Source organism: Salvia hispanica, unplaced genomic scaffold, assembly GCF_023119035.1.
Source record: "Salvia hispanica cultivar TCC Black 2014 unplaced genomic scaffold, UniMelb_Shisp_WGS_1.0 HiC_scaffold_660, whole genome shotgun sequence".
Taxonomy (NCBI): Eukaryota; Viridiplantae; Streptophyta; class Magnoliopsida; order Lamiales; family Lamiaceae; genus Salvia; species Salvia hispanica.
In genome coordinates, this window is record NW_025952422.1 from 64,139 (window position 1) to 82,787 (window position 18,649).

Here is an 18,649-nt window from a genome sequence, read left to right on the forward strand (position 1 = left end):
GTTTTTAATTAAATATATTTTTAAATTTTATTTATATACATTATGTATCTTTTTATTATTGTCGAGCAAGTGTATGTATTGTGTGTCATGTGTGTGCAGAGTATGTATACGGGTTGTGTGCAATTTGTGTATGAGAAATGCCCATTTTTCAATTATTTGAAATTCCGGATATTTACTTTAGTTTTAGAATTAAAATTGTAAAATTAAGAGAATTTGGAATAGAAAATCAATTTCAAATTCAAATATTTTTTTTATACCAAACAATTGAATTAGAAATAAAGGCTACAATTCCAAATCCACACCCTCAATTCTATGGTATCTAGCGTCGCTATAATATTTTTGGTGAAAACTTGTTGATTATGTGTTTTGGTTTTCAAATTTTGGCAGTGGAATCATTAAGGGTGATAGCAAGGAGGTTAGGGAAAGTGGATTGGGATTTCAACGTGAATCCATGCAGCGGGTCATCAGGTTGGGCGACCCAGAATTCGACTAATGGCCATGAGAATGCAGTCACTTGCAATTGCACATTTGACAATAACACTACTTGTCATGTCATAAGCATGTAAGTTTTTTGTTTTTTGTTTTATTCCGTCAATTAGACAAAAAAGAACAGTACTATATGGTCAAATCCTGGTTTGTTCTATAAATATCAATTAGAAAAAAATATGATCTTTGAATTTGTTCACAATTATTAATATTTAAACCAATATTATTATATAAGGAGTAGATTAATGGTACTTTTGCCGAACAAAATGCGAGTTCTAAAGGCCCAAAATCTTAATGGATCGCGCCCCGCGAATTCGTCAGACTCCGCTCCTTCAAGAGATGTAAGCATTATTAGATGGTGGGTGGAAAAGCACTGTTGAGTGGGGCCGCCTTCACCGACCGACATGCTTGTTCCACACGCACGAGCCCGAGCACGTGGCTCTTCACGTGCACGTGTTATATTTCTCTCATACTTAATTAATTGTGCATTAAAGCCATATCATTCTAAAAATGTTTATTTTTATGAAACGGATAGAGTATATTAGTATTGCATTACGTAACCCATGAAATTAAAAATTAGTACTCCCTCCGTCCCATAATAGATGACACACTTGGAGATTGATACGAGATTTTAGGAGATGTTGTTTTGTGTCTTAATTGGAAAGAAAAAATAATATATTTATCTTAATGTGAGAGGGAATTTCCAAAAAGAAAATGTGGCATTTTTTATAGAACAAACTAAAAAAGAAAGTGTGACATCTATTAGGGAACGGAGGAGTACTAGTATACATAAATTTTGTCCTTGACTTTAAGCTCAATTAACATGAAACATGGATATTTAGGATAAATTTTGAAATTTATAAGTAGATAAAATTTAATATTTCAGTCCAGACAAGTCTACTATCCACCAATAGGCTGACCCAAATAATTCTCCTTTCAGTTTTTATTAAATGTCCCTATTTCTTTACTTTTAATTAGTGTTTTAAAAACCGGTTTGGATCGGCTGGTCGGACCGGTCCGGCCGCGAACCGTACCTCTCCGATCCAATTCACCATATAAAACCGGTGGAGTATTGAACCGTTTTGGACCGGGTGAACCGGCCGGTTGGACCAGAAATCGGGAACCGGTCGTAAATTTTTTTATTTTTAAAAATTTTTAAAAATCAATTTAAAATAAAATTTACACTAAACTTTCATTTCATATTAACCCGTACTTGTAATGGGCCTATGAATTTATAAAAACTAGCTTAAAAAAACATTTGTGTCTTTCTTTATAGATGTATTCCACAAGATTGTTCTTTCATTTTTCAATGTGGGATGAAAAGCTTATTTTATAGTCATCTTTTACAATCTTTTGCCTTTACTTTTTCAATGTGGGATATAGTTTGTTTTGTTAATATGTACTACTTCATATTATATCAACTATCTTTTGCCTCGGGTATCCATATCCGACGTATCGGGTATCCAAATACCCGACTCTATACATGTGTCAATAATTAATAAAAAATTAAATTTTATATATTAATAGAAATATCTAAATTGACTAATATCTTTAATGTTTCATTTATTTTGTAGTATAAAATTAAAAAAATGGATCACTTTCATTTTAAAGTATAAGATTATATTTAATGCAAAATGGCTAAACCTAATTTAAAATATGCTTTAAATAATAAATTGGATATTCGGGTAATACCCGATACCCATTCAGGTTATCCAATACCCGATTTATCTTATATTTCAATATCAATCCCATACCCAATCCATAAAATTGGATATTGGGTATCCAAATCCAGGGATATCAGTCGGGTATGGTAAATCCAATACCCGATATCCATATTCCCACTCCTAGAAATGACTCAATTATTTTGAAACTTTCCAAAACAGAAAAATGACTCTATTAGCATGGAAGGAGTATTTATTTTTCATTCACTTTTCTTCACAAATTCAAATTAATTTCTTTTGAAAATATTCCACCAATATAAAACCAATTTTAACCGACACGGGTTTTAAGAAATACTCCATCCGTCCACAAAAAATTGACTAGTTTTACCATTTTGCGTTGTCCACCAAAAATTAGACTAAATCTAAAAATGGAAAGTTTTCAACCAATACTAATCTTACATATTATTCTAAATGTGGACTCTACAATCCACTATCTTTTTCTTTCATCTCTCTACTTTTTCTTATCTTTCTATTACTTTACCAATTATATATTAAAAATTTAAAACCCCTTGTCATTCATAATCTTGTCTATTTTTTGTGAACGTATGAAGTATAGTATAAAGTGAGAAAAAATGTTAGTGGTGAGTGAAATAAAATTAGTGGAATGTAGAGTCCATTACTAAAATAGTAAAAAATAAATGAGATATTTATTGGTGATGGACAAAAATGAGAAAATACACTTATTGATGGACGGAGTGAGTATTTGGATTCAAAATTATATTTATATATTTATCATTAAAAGTTTCAATTCATCTTTAATAGTGATCTCACTTGGAACTACCTCAACGGCACCATCCCTCCAGAATGGGGTACCATGAAGCTTGTAATCATGTACGGCCTCTCTCTATCTCTATCTCTCTCTGCGCGCGCGCGCACACACACACACACAGCATTCACTCAAATACATGTATGCAATATGTATGGATGTTCTGATAATCAATTGAATCGAGATTTTGTAAGTAGGAGTTGGCTCAATAACTAGTAGACAATAGTTTGATGATGCAAAGTAATAGCTCAATTTGTAGGAGGGGATAATCAATGTGTGTATGTAATGTTGGATGTTCTAATAATCAATTGAATCGAGATTTGTAAACAGGAGCTGGCTTTTTTCGACTGATGTCTGTTATATATGCAGTTCTCTTTTGGAAACCGTGTAACTGGTTCGTTACCAAAAGAGCTCGCCAACATCACCACGCTTCAACAACTGTAGCATTTCCCTCTGTCAATTTTGTGATTTATTTGATGATAGAGTGTTTTCTGATGCTCTTTCCCCTCTTCAAAATTTGTAGGGTTTTGGATTACAATCATTTGTCTGGAACTATACCTCCCGAGTTTGGGAATTTTCCTCAAATACAAAGACTGTAAGGCCCTCCCGCCTTCGTATTTAGGTGGTTTGTCATAGATTACTGATTTATGGTTCTCTGCTTTTTACTATCATATAAAGAGTATTTACCTCGAACAATCTAACTGGAGAATTGCCCAGAAGTCTAGCAAAACTGACCACTTTGATGGACTTGTAAGTTTCTTTCATTTTTATTTTAGCGATTTCATGAAAAGTGTTACCAGTTCTTCAATGTTTAACATATATAAATGCTGTTTCGATGCAGTCGTGTTAGTGATAACAACTTCGTTGGAAGCATACCTAATTTTATCCAGAACTGGACAAATATGGGGATATTGTAAGATTTGATAAACATATACATTGATGTCCATCTATTTACTGATTAGCTCTTGATAGACTTTCCCTTTTGATTTCAGAGGGATTGAGGCTAGCGGTCTAGCGGCGATCCCTTCTGGTATTGCTTCCTTGACCAATTTGACTGATCTGTAAGTATGAATTATGATATACTATTATCTGGCTCTTTGACATTTCATTTTATTTACTCAATTCATAAAAAAAATAGATAGAAATTGAGAAGCACTCTTATGATTACTTGCATTCATGTGATTCCAAATGTACAGGAGAATCAGTGATTTGAATGGGAACGATTCAAGTTTACCATCTCTTAGTCCATTGAAAACGATAAAGACACTGTGAGTGTGATGTTTGGCATTGCTATGTCGATTGTATTTCACTGCATTTATATGAGTCGTTGGATATTGTTATGCAGTATATTGAGAAGTTGCAACATTGTCGGGACATTGCCAGAGTCTATTGGAAATATCACGACACTTCAAATCTTGTAAGTAAAACTTACTCTGTCATACATATATTTATAGAAGCACTGTAATGATTCTAAGGGAGTAACAGAATAAATTTTTTATGTTGTGCAGGGATCTAAGTTTCAACAAATTAACAGGACCATTTCCCGAGAGCTTTGGCCTATCAAAGGCAAACTACATGTAAGATTTTCGATCTACAACAATTTCTGGTGTATTTACTGGTCATGATTTCGAATTGATAAAATTGCTAAATGAGCAACCTTAAACAAAATGTTGCATACAGGGGCATTGAAGCTCCAACGAACAAAATGATGCGACTCGATTCAATTTAACTAATTGTCTTAATATTTCAGCACAGTCAGAGGAGCTACTTTGATGTTTACTCTGAATATATGTTGATTTTACCCACTACCTTACTATGTATGACTTTGTTCAGCTGTACATCTCATTTCTGTAGGGTACAAAATTACTTTTCATCGATCTTTTTCCTTTTCCAACAGCATAAAAATACTATTCATTGCTCATTGAAGATGCTCATCTTGCAGCTATTTAACTGGAATTCCTAAGTGGGCCATTGCCAGCTTGGATGCTGAAAGCCGGGGACAACATGTTAGACTCCCAGCCTTGCTCTTCTTCATGCTTCTCTTTAACTGGATGCCTACTTGTCATTGTGTTAAACAATGGTGTTCAAACAAATTTGTTTGAAAAGGTCTCAAATTTTGATGCAGTGACTTATCTTACAACAATCTCACTTCTGGAAATTTGCCAGCAGAGTGTCAGCAGCGTAGCCTGTGAGATTCGTAACACTTATGTTTACGTGGAAACTTTTATTGGATTGCTAATCTTACTTCAATATGATGTATTCTTTCCAGAAACTTGTTTGCCAGCTCGAAAGGAAAGACCAAGTTAGTTTCTAGATCTTTTTCCTGTTTGCGTTTTGCACCTGATGAATCTGACATGTTGTCAATATTGTCATGGCAGTGGGGCTGTTTCCTGCTTAAGAAGCAGTTGTGAGAGCGTAAGTGATAACTCAATCATTTATTTAAGATTCAGATCTAAACTGTTTATTTATGTGTTGGTGCAATTTAAACAGTTATTTTTTTTGATAGTATTTAAAAAGGTTAATCTCTTGTTTGTCTTAAGAGTATAACTCTCTACGCATAAACTGTGGAGGAAGACAAGAAGCGGACGATAAAGGATCTAGCTATGACGATGATACAGATTTGGGTGGGGCTAATTTCTTCAGAGTAGGACCAACTGGGGATTCAGCAGCACTGGTCACTTCTTGGATGACGGTATCAACAGAGACTCCTACACCATTCAAAACACCTCGGTTATTTCCGGACTGAACCAGAAGCTGTACACGGATGCACGCCTTTCTCCTCTCGCTGACCTACTACGGATTTTGTTTGTTTTAATGGAAGCTACACAGTAAACCTTCACTTTCGAGATCATGTTTACTGATGACAGAAAGTATAGCAGCCTCGGAAGCGTATATTTGATGTCTACATTCAGGTACTTATCTGAACTCCACCACATCCTAGAGGCTCTATCTATACGAAATGTACGGAAAGAATAACCACTTACCGTGGATTCTTTGCTTGTAATATTTGGTTTCCGAAAAGTTACTATCAAATACCTGATAGTTCTGATATCAAACTATTCAGGGAAGCGGGTGCTGAAGGATTTCAACATTGAACTTGAAGCAGGAGGAGTGAATAAGCCAATCACAAAACCTTTACTGCGGTTGTTACTGATAATACCTTGGACATTGCTTCTATTGGGCTGGAAAGGGTACACGTAGCATTCCTGGTATGGGAGTCTATGGTCCTCTCATTTCAGCCATATCAGTCGATCCTAGTAAGTTGTTTATTATTCTATCCAGTAGTGTATTCAGTATTTACAATGCTCGGAAATTTTTGATCTCTTCATTGAAGCCAGTAGAGTTTGGAAACATATCTACACATCACATGTAGATTTTCATAGTACGACATAAGCTATTATGTTTCCAAGCATGAATTCTTCTATGTAGTAAAATTTATTTGAGTTTTTGGCCTTACCGATTACATATAAGCAACATATTGACCATGTTTTCACTTCATATGACCTATCCCAATCTCAAATCTGTTCAGACTTTACGCTCCTGTCTTTGTCATTGTCAGAAGGTGGAAGCAGTATTTCTGGAGGTGCTATAGCTGGTATAGTCATAGCAGTTCTTTTTGCAGTCATTTTGGTTCTAGGCGTTCTCTGGTGGAAGGGTTGCCTTACACGTAAAGATTCGACAAACGATGGTAATTACTCTACTGGATATAACCATATTTTTCTCATTCTCTCAAATGACATCTACTATTTTGTAGTAAAGAATTTTTCATGTACTTTACATTCTGGTTTGCAATAGTTTCATGTTCTCATGACTTATTTGATTCCATTCTCAGATTTGAAGGGTTTAGTCCTTCACACTGGATCATTTACCCTTAGGCAAATCAAAGCTGCCACAAACAACTCGATCCCACTAATAAGATCGGTGAAGGTGGTTTGGTCCAGTATTCAAGGTAACATAAATGAACAACGTCTTTTTCATTAGCCTTACTCTTTATTTCTAATCTTTGTTATGTTTACCGTTCTCTCTTTTTTAAAGGGTGTTTTATTAGATGGTAAAGACATTGCTGTGAAGCAGCTTTCTTCCAAATCAGCTCAAGGGAACCGCGATTTGTGAATGAATTAGGTCTGATTTCTGCTTTACAACATACCAATCTTGTTAAGCTGTATGGATGTTGCATTGAAAGCAACCAGTTGTTGCTTGTGTATGAGTATTTTGAAAACAACAGCCTTGCCCGTGCACTATTTGGTGAGCTCTACAACAATTCTAACTTACGGATAGAAGATAAAATGGCCATGTTAATATAGTTTTGTACTCAGGCATAAAAGCTATATATATGTTTGCAGGGCCAAAAGAGCAGCAATTGCATTTGGACTGGCCAATGAGGCGCAATATCTGCATTGGTATAGCAAGAGGTTTGGCTTACCTCCACGAGGAATCAAGGCTGAAAATTGTCCATCGCGATATCAAGGCTACTAATGTGCTTCTTGTAAGAACCTAATCCCTAAAATTTCTGATTTTGGGCTCGCGAAACTGGATGCAGAAGGCGATACCCACATAAGCACGCGCATTGCTGGAACTTAGTAAGCAATCAATTGATCAATCAGTACACGTTTTCTGCTTTAACTATTCAATACAAAACCAGAACTTATATGCCATGTATGATTATCAGTGGATACATGGCCCGAATATGCAATGCGGGGATATTTGACAGATAAAGCGGACGTCTACAGCTTCGGAGTCGTTGTTTTGGAAATTGTCGGTGGGAGGAGCAACAGCATCAGTGGTGGCAGGTCTAAGGAGGATAGCTTTTATCTTCTTGATTGGGTAACATTTTACTCATTTTTCTTTATACTACAAAGGAATACAAATTCTGTATGTGCATGGTTCCTCCCTTTCAACATATACGCTCTTTTTTCTTCACTCAGGCTAATTCCTTGAAGGCGAGTGGGAACTTGTTGGAGCTAGTTGACCCGAGATTAGAGTCGAGCTTCAATGAGGAAGAGATCGTTAGAGCATCAATGTGGCACTCATTTGCACGAATGTCGCAGCTGCAGAAAGGCCAAGCATGTCATCTGTAGTGAGCTTTCGAGGGGAAAGATGGCGTTCCAGAGTTCGTGTCTAAGTCGAGCATCTCAGTTGATAAGACGAGACCCGATGAAGTGGAAATGGGTACATTTAATGATGAGGGTCTCCCGAGGAAGCGCCGTTGAGTGGTTCTTCAACTTCTGCTGCTGATCTCTATCCAATTGACCCCTGATACAAACTACTGGGAGAAGAGAGGTTTTTAGAGTTATTAATGCCTGGGGCTGAAATTCTTGGGTTCAAGACCACCGTAATAAATAGGGGAAAAAGAGAGGGAGGGGGTTGGGGGTAACTTTCAGTAAAAAAATGAAACTACCTTGTTTATGTTGTGACGATTTCCATGTTTTCTCATAGTTGTCCATGTAAGATTTGATAATGAAATTATCATGTTTTGTGTTATGACATGGATTCTCATAGTTGTCTATATATAAGAATTCACTTTAGTGGACTAGATGATAGTGTACAGTAGGGTTTAGGAAGTTGAAGAGTCCACTCAACAGCGCTTTCCTTGTTTGATAAAAATGATGAGATATGAAAAGATACGTAAAACAAGATAAAATGCGGGTTTCATGTCAAGATAGAAAGATAGATTTTTTTCCATTGTTGTTGATAGAAAAGAAATTATCTAAATTTGTATTGTATATTAAATAACATGGCTTAACTGACAAATTGATGAGATGCATAAACATGGTTAATATTATAATTTTGTTAAGGTTAGATAGAGCACTTGTCTTATATTGGGCTTTGAGGTAAGCTTAACATTGATATCAAACAATTAGAAATGTCCATATATAATTCTCTATCTTGTATTACTAACTTATCAAACACGTAAATGAATTATTTAGTTTTTCTCTTTCAAATTGATTGATTATGTGGCATAAGATAAACGGTTATGTTAAGTGATGACCTGATTCGGGTCCGAGTTTATTTGTGAGTGACCAAATAATAAAAAAGATAATGTTATGGACCAAAATGATAAAACTGACCATATGTTAGGACCACATTTCGACCTTTACTCAAAATGAAAGAATATGATTAAAATGCAAACAATTAGAAAAAAAATATTTATTTTTTATATTATGTAAAAATGTATAAATTGTGGACAAATTAGATTAATAATAATTGCTGAGAGAGCAATTTTTTAAAAATTGTACTCCTCCTCTCGCCTAACTCGACGTATTCATTTTTTTTTTTCCAACCTAAGTGAGCGCTTTCTAGTTTTGGTGATAATTAATTCACTTCTTTCTCACATTATTCTTCTATCTCTCTTATTTTATTCTCTTTTACTTTATTAGCTCACTCTTTCTTCTTTTATTCTCTCTTACTTTACTATTTGCAATTTAATTCTCTAAACACCACTATCTAAATTCCTGCCAAAATAGAAATGTTTCACTTAGGCTAGGATGGAGGAGTATTACAAAATTGAAGGATAATCAAATAAGTGAGTAAGAGTGGATCTAGTTAACTATCATAAACATAATCATACAAAAAAAATAAGTATTTTATTAAAATGGATTATTTTATCAGTTGTATCTTATCATTCAAATTAAGTCATCCAAGAATGGAAATCCATTAACAAAAATGACATTTTTGTTCATAGATTTCCATTCCTAAATGAGTTATCACTCTTATATGACCTTAATAATACATCATATTACACATTTACATTATTGTCATAAGTCGAATATATAAGTGAGAGTTTAATAAAAAAATCTGTTTTTGTAATTGTTTATATAATAGGTTTATTAGTCATCTTCATATGGGCTTCCTTTTCTATATAATGAATATTTTCTTAAAAGGTTTAATGGTCATAAAAATAACAAAATTCGGCAGGCTTGCTTTTTACTTTTTAATTATTACTAATTCATTTCGTCAACTATTATTAGTCTTTTTGTTCACGAATAATATGCAGTAATGCAAAATTTATAAATTTATAATTTTATAAAGTATAAGAGAAATAGAGAAAATATAATTAAAATACTGTTAAAGTCTTAATTTTGAGAGAGAAATAAAACAGTAAATAAATTTTGTGGCTGATAAAAAATAGAAAAACATAGTAGGGAGTAGTAATTTTTAGTTATAGCTTAATAAAAGTAGCTAATACATGTTTGTATGTATTACCCAAAATGCTGTAATATAGTATTCCTTTAGCGTCCAATTAAGCTTGAGTCGTATTTTTTTTGGATGTTCCAACTAAGTTGAGTCATTTCCTTTTTTAACAAAATAAAACATCCAAACACTCTTATTTTATTCCATCACCTACTCTACTCTCTCTTTAGACCATGTTTTGGAACCACCCAACCCAACCCAACCATTCACTTTTTCAATATTTAATTCATTTCTATCTCCCATTATCTTCCACATCATCAATATTCATCCAACTTCCAACCCAACCACACCTATTTTCATGGTTTATCAATGACCACCCAACCAACTTATTATACATTTATTTTTATATCATTTTTTAAATAATGATATTATTACATGAATATTTATTATTGCATAATAAAATTTATAAAAAACACAATAAATGACAAACTAAAAATTATAGAGACAACACTTAAAAAAATATAAATTACAATAATTAAAATACGAAATTGAAAATACATAATAGGTACTCATACATAAGATGAAAAGTAGACATTCAATTGGAATTGCCGAATTTCGCGATATATGCTCAACCAAATCGTTAGCGAGCTTTATGACGTCTGTTTTGAAGTTGGGCTTTATTTTTCATGTAGAAGCTAAACTCGCGATAAGGCTAATTTCATGCATTGGTTTGTGGTAAAATTCTGTGATTTCAGGTCTAACAAGGTTTTATAAGCCGGGGTGAAAAATGAGCGGCGGGAAAATGAGCGGAAGAAGGAAGAGTTACTAGACTGAGGAGCATCAAATTGGAGGGTAAGTAGGAATCACAAGAACAATCTAGAAGCTCTATCCAATATAAATAAGAGCATACGCCCAACATGAAGGAGATCACGTTCCATTACTCTTTGGCTCTTAGCTTAGTTTTCCACTTCTCTACACACACATTTACGGGAATGTCGGGGGATCACGTTCCATCACTCTTTCGGTTCTTAGCTTAGTTTTCCACTTCTCTACACACACATTTACGGGGAATTGTCGCGGGGTTCACGTTCTAATTTGATTGTGGTGCAACACCGTCTCTACGGAGCGAAGAAAGAATATTATTTGCTTTCAGGTTTACTTTTCGTACTTTTCCCAGTCCTCGCTGTTCGAGGCTCGGCTGTTTGTTATTGTCGTCGAATACTTCATATTTTGCAATGGATATCGCTACTTTTGTTCCGTTTACCTTATTCTGTGTTGTTGGTTTGATTTGCTGATTATTGTTGGTTGATTTGAGTTTGGAGTTTGGATTGTGTGGAATTTGTTGTTGATCGGTTGAATCTACTTAAATATGTGAGGATCGAGATGGAAATGATTTTTGATTGTTGTGGATGGCTTGGATCCCGGGGTGAATTAAGCGTCCTGTGTCGGATCTATTTACTTGTGCTTGATTATGATGTTTAAATTCGCATTCTAGTTTGCCTCGTCTAGTAGTCGTAGATCCGCATTAATTTTACTTGTTCATTGTTTTTCTCGGTTTAATTTCGTTCACCCTCGTTTCGATCTTTGTTTTGCTCGCTTTTCACCGGTTGTTTTATGATAAAAGTTGGAGAAGATGATGTTCACCGTTAGTTAGTCCTTTGGTTAGTTATTTTACAGCTTTTCGATGTACTATGCCATTTTGGGGAATGGTCCTCACGTCTAGTTTTCCTATGTCTAGGTTAGTTTAGAAAGCTGTTCGCTCGGTCTAGTAAATGTTTCGCCTCTGTTTGGTTATTATGTATGCTTTCAAGAATCGCCTAGATCTAGCTGTTAGGATAGGTTCTTTAATTTCCCAAGTTTAGGAAGTAAGTCTCAACCCGATAATTGCGGCAAGCACCAAAAATAGTTCCGTGTCCTGAACATGTTCACTTGCGCACTGTCTGTGATTTGATCCTGCTTCCTTATACTAATCTTAGTTAAAGCGGGTTGAGGGTTTTGAAAGGGGCTAAGGCAGATTGTGTGCTCACGCAGTAACTCAAGATTCTCTCGAGTTCCTGACATCCGAGCGTTAGTGGATTCTCCGGATCGAGATTTTAAAATTTAAACCATACTTCACGACCCTAAGCCGACCACTTCAACTCGCGATCCTATTCGTAGAATATATGAAATCATTATTCGCATCTCCACCTTCATTCTCACGACTACTTTGTCCAAGCTCGATCTTGAATAATTTGTATCACAATAGTTCAATATGTGCTTCTTTCATCTCCCACTATCATATTGTGCAAGATATTGCAAACAATCATTATTTTCCCCATAATATCATGATCCCAAATAAGACATGGACATTTGATAAAGCAAAACGAGCTTGCAAAACACCAAAAGCTCGCTCAACATCTTTTCGCGGACTCTTTATGTCGAGCAAACAACTTGTGCTTCATCGTTTGTGGACCGGAATAGATTTGACAAATCCCCCCATTGAGGATAAATGCCATCGGAAAGATAATCCCCCATTTTTTTCATGGCCATTTATATGAATTGCCCCTTGGTTGCTCGACCCCAAAATATCATAAAAAAATGGGAGATTGATCAAAAAATTAAAAATATTTTTCTCGAACCTAGATTTCCCAAAAAAAAAGCATCCCGGACCCCGAGATCTTGAGATGCTCCCCTTTTCCCAAGATGATTGTCGGCTCCCGCTTTTTCCGGCTTTTGTCCGGCCATGAAGGGGGCCCAATTTTTTCCTTTCCCCCGTAAATCTTTCGATACTCCCCCAACATCCCAAAAAACCCACGTTTTTTCTCCAATATCAGAAGTCTTGCCAAGTCTTATTCGGTGGGCTTTCGCAAGTACTCATCCCCGGGGTTAGAAATTACCCTTAAAAACTTGATGAGAGATTTGTGAAGGGTTGTCCTTCTTTTCTCAAATATTCGTCGAGAAGTGGGCCCCGCCCCGTCCCCCCAATCCCCCTTTTGTCCCCCCTTTTTCGGAAATAAAAAACAGCATCCCAAAAACCGACGGGGCATCACCTTTTGCAAAAAAAAAAGTTGTCGGTCTGGGCGGCTTGTTCATTTTTTTTTCGAAAAAAGGTTTCCCATGTGATAGCTTGTTCGAGAAAAAAATCTGGAGGTTTAATTGGATCTTGAAAAAAATCGCTCAAAAATAGTATCAGGGACCCTCCTCCTTTTTTCTTTCAATGTATCTCCTTCTAGCCCCAAACCGTTTGGGTTGTAGGTTGTGAAGACATGGTTGTTGGCCAAATAGCTTTTCCCTTGATTAGTTGATCGAGTTGCTGATTTTGTTCAAAAATTTTTTTCCCAATTCATTGTCTTCAAGAAGATTGGAAGCTTCAAAATTAAAACTTGATGACATTTTTTAGGGAGAGTTGGTTGATAATTGTGAGAGGATTTGTGTTTTTTTTGGTGAAGCAAAAGGTAAATATATGAAGTTATTTTTTGACTAGGCTTCCACTACTATCATTTATGAGCACTTGGGGGTTTTCCTTGGATTTCTTCCCATTTTTTAAAAAAAAATGACTTGAAAAGAAATTAAACTTTGATTTTCGTGACCCAAAAAGGTTTCTATTGGATTCCCCACCACTTGTAAGTGGAAAATGACTTGTCATTAGAATCGCCCGTTATTCTTGATAAATGAGTTTCTTTGGTTCCACCACCACTTGTGATGGGGGAAGCTTTAGTATGTAGTTATTTTGATTTTCGTGATCACATGAGTTTTTTATTGGATTCCCCCAAAAACTTATGAGTGGAAAAGGGTTTGTCTGTGGCTACTTCCATTATTCTTGACCCTTGGTTTCTATTGGATTCCACCCCCTTGTGATGGAGGAAACAATCTATGGTCTATTTTTGTTTTTCGTGATCACATGGGTTTCTATTGGTTTCCCGGTCCTTGTGATAGAGAATGGCTTCCTTGGTCTTACTCCATTATTCTTGATCACATGGGTTTCTATTGGATTAAACCAACTTATGATAGGGAATGACTTGTAAAATTAAATACTTTGTTTTAAAAATGATCACTGGGTTTTTATTAGATTCCCCCAACTTGTGAGTGGAAAATGACTTTTAAGTAGGCTATTTTTCATTATTCTTGATCAAAAGCGGGAAATTACAAAAACGGGGGAAATTAAAGGTTACAATTTTAAGCAACGGAAATTGGAAATTACATACTAAAACAGAAAAAAAAAAGTTACATCTAAGCAACGGAAATTGAAAATTACATACTAAACAACGAAAGTTGAAAGTTAAATTTAAGTTTTTACATTGAAAATAGATAAACTACGATCACTTCCCAAACAATTCGTATTAAAAGGGGCGTTTAGATCTTCTTCTTGGAGGGTTTAAATCCCTCCCCAGCCATCAACGGAGTAAAGGGTAGGGGCCGTCTTCCGTTCCGAATATCCCTTCCCTTTCACGTGTGACTCTCATTTCCCCCACGGTCTTTTTGGTTTAAATCATTAGGAATTTTATATGATGGTGTTGCAACTTCTTTGCCTTTTCTTTTAGCCTTAACTTTTCCCCATCTCTCCCAATAGGGCGTTCCAATGTAGAAGAACGACTCTCGGGGGGTTAATTTTGATTTGAGGTCCTCCTTCCACTAGTCCTCGACCTTTTTTAGCTCCCACGACTTTCTTCAAGACTATCTTCCTTTTTTTGGAAACCCTTGAACCGGTGCTATTAAATTTTAATTCCCCTTGGGATTGTATCTCATCACCTCCTCAAAAAACCCTTTTGGTGAGTAAACTTGTTCTTACCTCGGGTTTTTGAGCGGTTTTTTTCAATGTCCTCTTTAGGCTTGGCCCCTTTTTTGGGTCCGATCATTGGTGTTTGTTTCACGATCCCCTTTGAGACATTTGCATTGATTCGTTTGTAGTGTTGTCTCAAAGACTCCATTTCTTGGTTGGCCCTTGTTGGATTTTCTTTTTTTTGTTTTTCTCATTTGGGTCTTTAAAATTGGCCCACAAATGGAAATTAGTTTGGTTGGTGCCAACAATTGCATTTGTCTTTAAAAAAGGCCCGGGGGAAAAACTTACCTGTTTTTTGCTCATTCCAACCATGTGGGTGTTTTAAGCACTCGTGTTGGTTTTATTTGTCTTTTTTGACGGTTGGTTTTGAAGTGAGCTTTGAAATTGATTAGAATTCAGAAAATCATCAAAGCCAGGGGAAAAAATCTTGGGGGAAAGGGTCGAAATTTTGGGGGGATTGATGTTTTTGGGGAAAGGGTTAAAATTTGGAAACGGGGGAAAATCCCATCATCCTCCATAGTATTACAACAAAAAGAAACAAAAAAAAAAATGAAAAATTTTATCAAACAAGGAGGATTATAAGGGGAGAAAAAAATGATTTTTTTAATCCCAAAAATATAGCAAATGTGGTCTCTATTTATAGAGGAAGAAAAATTATGAATTTTGATATTTAAATTTTTTAATTTTTTTAAAATAATATATTAAAGATATATAAATTTAAAAAAAATATATATCAACCAATGAGATTGTTAAAAAGGGACAATCTTTAAGTGGAAAAAAACCCGGGGGGTTGGTGTTTGGGTGGGAGAGACCGCGGTGGGTCGGGGAGGGCCTATTCCATTTTTTTTTTAAAAATGGGGTGGGGGGCGGTCGACCCACCCCAAGCGTAGTCTCATCTTTCCTATTTTATTTATCTCTGCATTTTTCTTTACAATTTCTTAATTCCTTTTTGTTCAAAAAATTGAGTACCCAATATTTTTTTTTTAATTGTGTGAGGGGAAACATGAGATGATAGAGTAATTATTAAAAGTAATTAAACAAATTTTTTGTTTTGGAATTGTCATTTCTTATTTCGGGCATTGTTTAAATTTTGTTTAAAGTTTTTAATGGATGAAAGTTCCTCTTTAGATAATTTTATTTCAAAGCGATAAATAAAATTCTAAAAATTTTAGAGCGTATATAACAATCTATATTTACTTAGGGAAAAAAAAATTTAAATTTAGAAAAGTTTTGTTAATTATAAAACCAAGGTTTGTTGAGTCGAGTAAAAGAATATCGAAGGAGAAGGCTCGGAAGTCGGAGACTAAAGGTCTCTCACACGAAACACACTTCCAATCCAACGGCCAACATGTAAGATCTGAATGGAGTGCGACTTGGCGGTCATCCGGGCGAGATCAGCCAATTGGGCCACACTAAGACATTGGGCCATTAGCAATTAATTGCAAAGCCCAAATACTCAACAATATCAAGGGTTTGTCAATAGTGTGCACGCGTTTGACCACGAATATCAAGGTCACATCTTGTACAGACTACGAATCAGCCCTTGAAGTAATATTGACCATGACGAGTCATACTCGATCCCAATCCTCCCAATATGTGCGGGATCGGTCTTCGTCGAGACACCAGCATGTTATCTTTCTTCAACATCTGGAGTTGCAGTTATATTGCATAATCCTCGCTTTGATGACTAGTGAAGTTCGTTTCAGCGTACGCATATCTCTTGCGCAGTGGTCAAACCAACAACGAGAATCATGATATTTTCTGATAGAGATGACCGTATCCAAGCGGACAACAGTTGATCTTGGCGTTGCCAAGACAAGAACCGGTTCACCGCGTCTCATCGGAACCCTGTGTTTGAATTGTTTGTGGAGGACTCGGATGACTTCCGGTGAGAAAATGCTCGTCCGGATGAGAAAATTTCCATCATTGAGTTTAATTGAAATAGGGTGATTTTGAGGTAGGATAGGAATCGGGTAGTTTTGAGAGGTAGCATTTTGTCCGATTCCACTGGTTTCATCGATTCTTCGCCATTTTAAACAAGGAGAAAAAGAAATACGTAGCTTAAAGGAAAAAATGATATAGATACCATGATAAAAAATGCACAAAAGAGAAATAGTGACAAACATGGAAACAAGAGTGAATGATCCATTATCAAAGATTATGCTTTTTTATGCCTTTTTCTCCGATGATGGAGAATACAAAACTCATCGAATATATACTTGACAATGGAAAGATCTAGAAGAAAAACCTAAATAGCTAGAATATAAAACAACGTAAATGAAAGCTTGCTTCAGATTACAAAGTACTGAAAGTCTTCTTTAACCATTTGACAGACAAGACATCTTTCCACTTGTCTTTGAATGGTGAGTGGACAAGTTTCGGATCCTTCACTTCCTTCGCTTGTGCTTTGCTCTTTTCACTTTGCATTGGAGAGGCACTCTCGGTTTGGTCCACAACAGCCACATTCACAAGGATTTGACCCCGAATATGTGTTGTAAGCAAAGTGCCTAACAAACCATTCGCACTAAAGTTCTCTTTGTTTTTAATATGTGTAGAATGATAACCCGTCCTGAAAAATATGAACAATTTTATTTTTATTCCGTCCTGAAAAGTATGAATATTCTAATTTTAGAAACTCTTTTCTCTCTAATAAGGTGGGACCCATTATCCACTAACAATACTTTAATTACTTTTTCTTTCTGTTCTCTTACTTTACCAATTATGCATTAAAACTCATGTACTATATATTATTGAATCGGTTATGCGGTTATAACCGATAATCGATCTCGTCCTTGAAACGAGAACCGGGACCAAACCGAAACCTAATTAGGTCGGTTATCCATTACTCGAGAACTGAGTTTCTTGGTTTGGTTCTCAAATAACCGAGTAACCAATAACCGTTTACCCAACCCTACTTTTTTATTTCACCTAGCTCTCTCTCTCTCTCACTCACTCTATTTTAATTCCATATTATTAATTAATTTAATAATTATGATTAAATATCATTCTCAATTCACACAATCTTATTAGGTAACATATTTAGAGAGATAAACTCTGATCAAGTCTCGTCGTCTCCGTGGGTCTTGGGTTGCGTGTTTGATTTTCTATCAAGATTTTTGTCATTTGGGTATAATTTGTTTCTTCACTTTCACTTCTCCATCGCAACTACGCGTGGTTATAATTCTGGAGTTACAATGATATTTTATTTGTTTCTGTGACTCTGTCAACATTGACAGTGTTGTACAATTTCCTCATCGATTACGAGTGTTTATTTCAACATTTTATTTTAATATATATCCTACTTATAATACACGCATTTGTATGGATATATCATTCTCTCTTTGCAAGCTAAAACCTAATCGTACGTCAAGGGCTAGAAGTAACAAATGGTGCATTTTAAATGAAAAAAACTAAGGGTGCTTTTAAAATCCTACCTTTTTGCAAGTGGGATTATGATCTTGTTATAATTCTGGAGTTACAATGATATTTTATTTGTTTCTGTGACTCTGTCAACATTGACAGTGTTGTACAATTTCCTCATCGATTATTTATTTCAACATTTTATTTTAATATATATCCTACTTATAATACACGCATTTGTATGGATATATCATTCTCTCTTTGCAAGCTAAAACCTAATCGTACGTCAAGGGCTAGCAAGTAACAAATGGTGCATTTTAAATGAAAAAAACTAAGGGTGCTTTTAAAATCCTACCTTTTTGCAAGTGGGATTATGATTTTATTGTTTAAAATTTCCCTTAAATTTCCTCAAAGTATTGGGGTGGG

General features: G+C 35.3%; 1 pseudogene; it reads left to right on the top strand.

Annotated features, from left to right (window-relative positions):
• The first annotated feature begins 752 nt into the window (after positions 1-752).
• Positions 753-8,308, top strand: LOC125199760 (annotated as a pseudogene).
• The last annotated feature ends 10,341 nt before the right edge of the window (positions 8,309-18,649 follow it).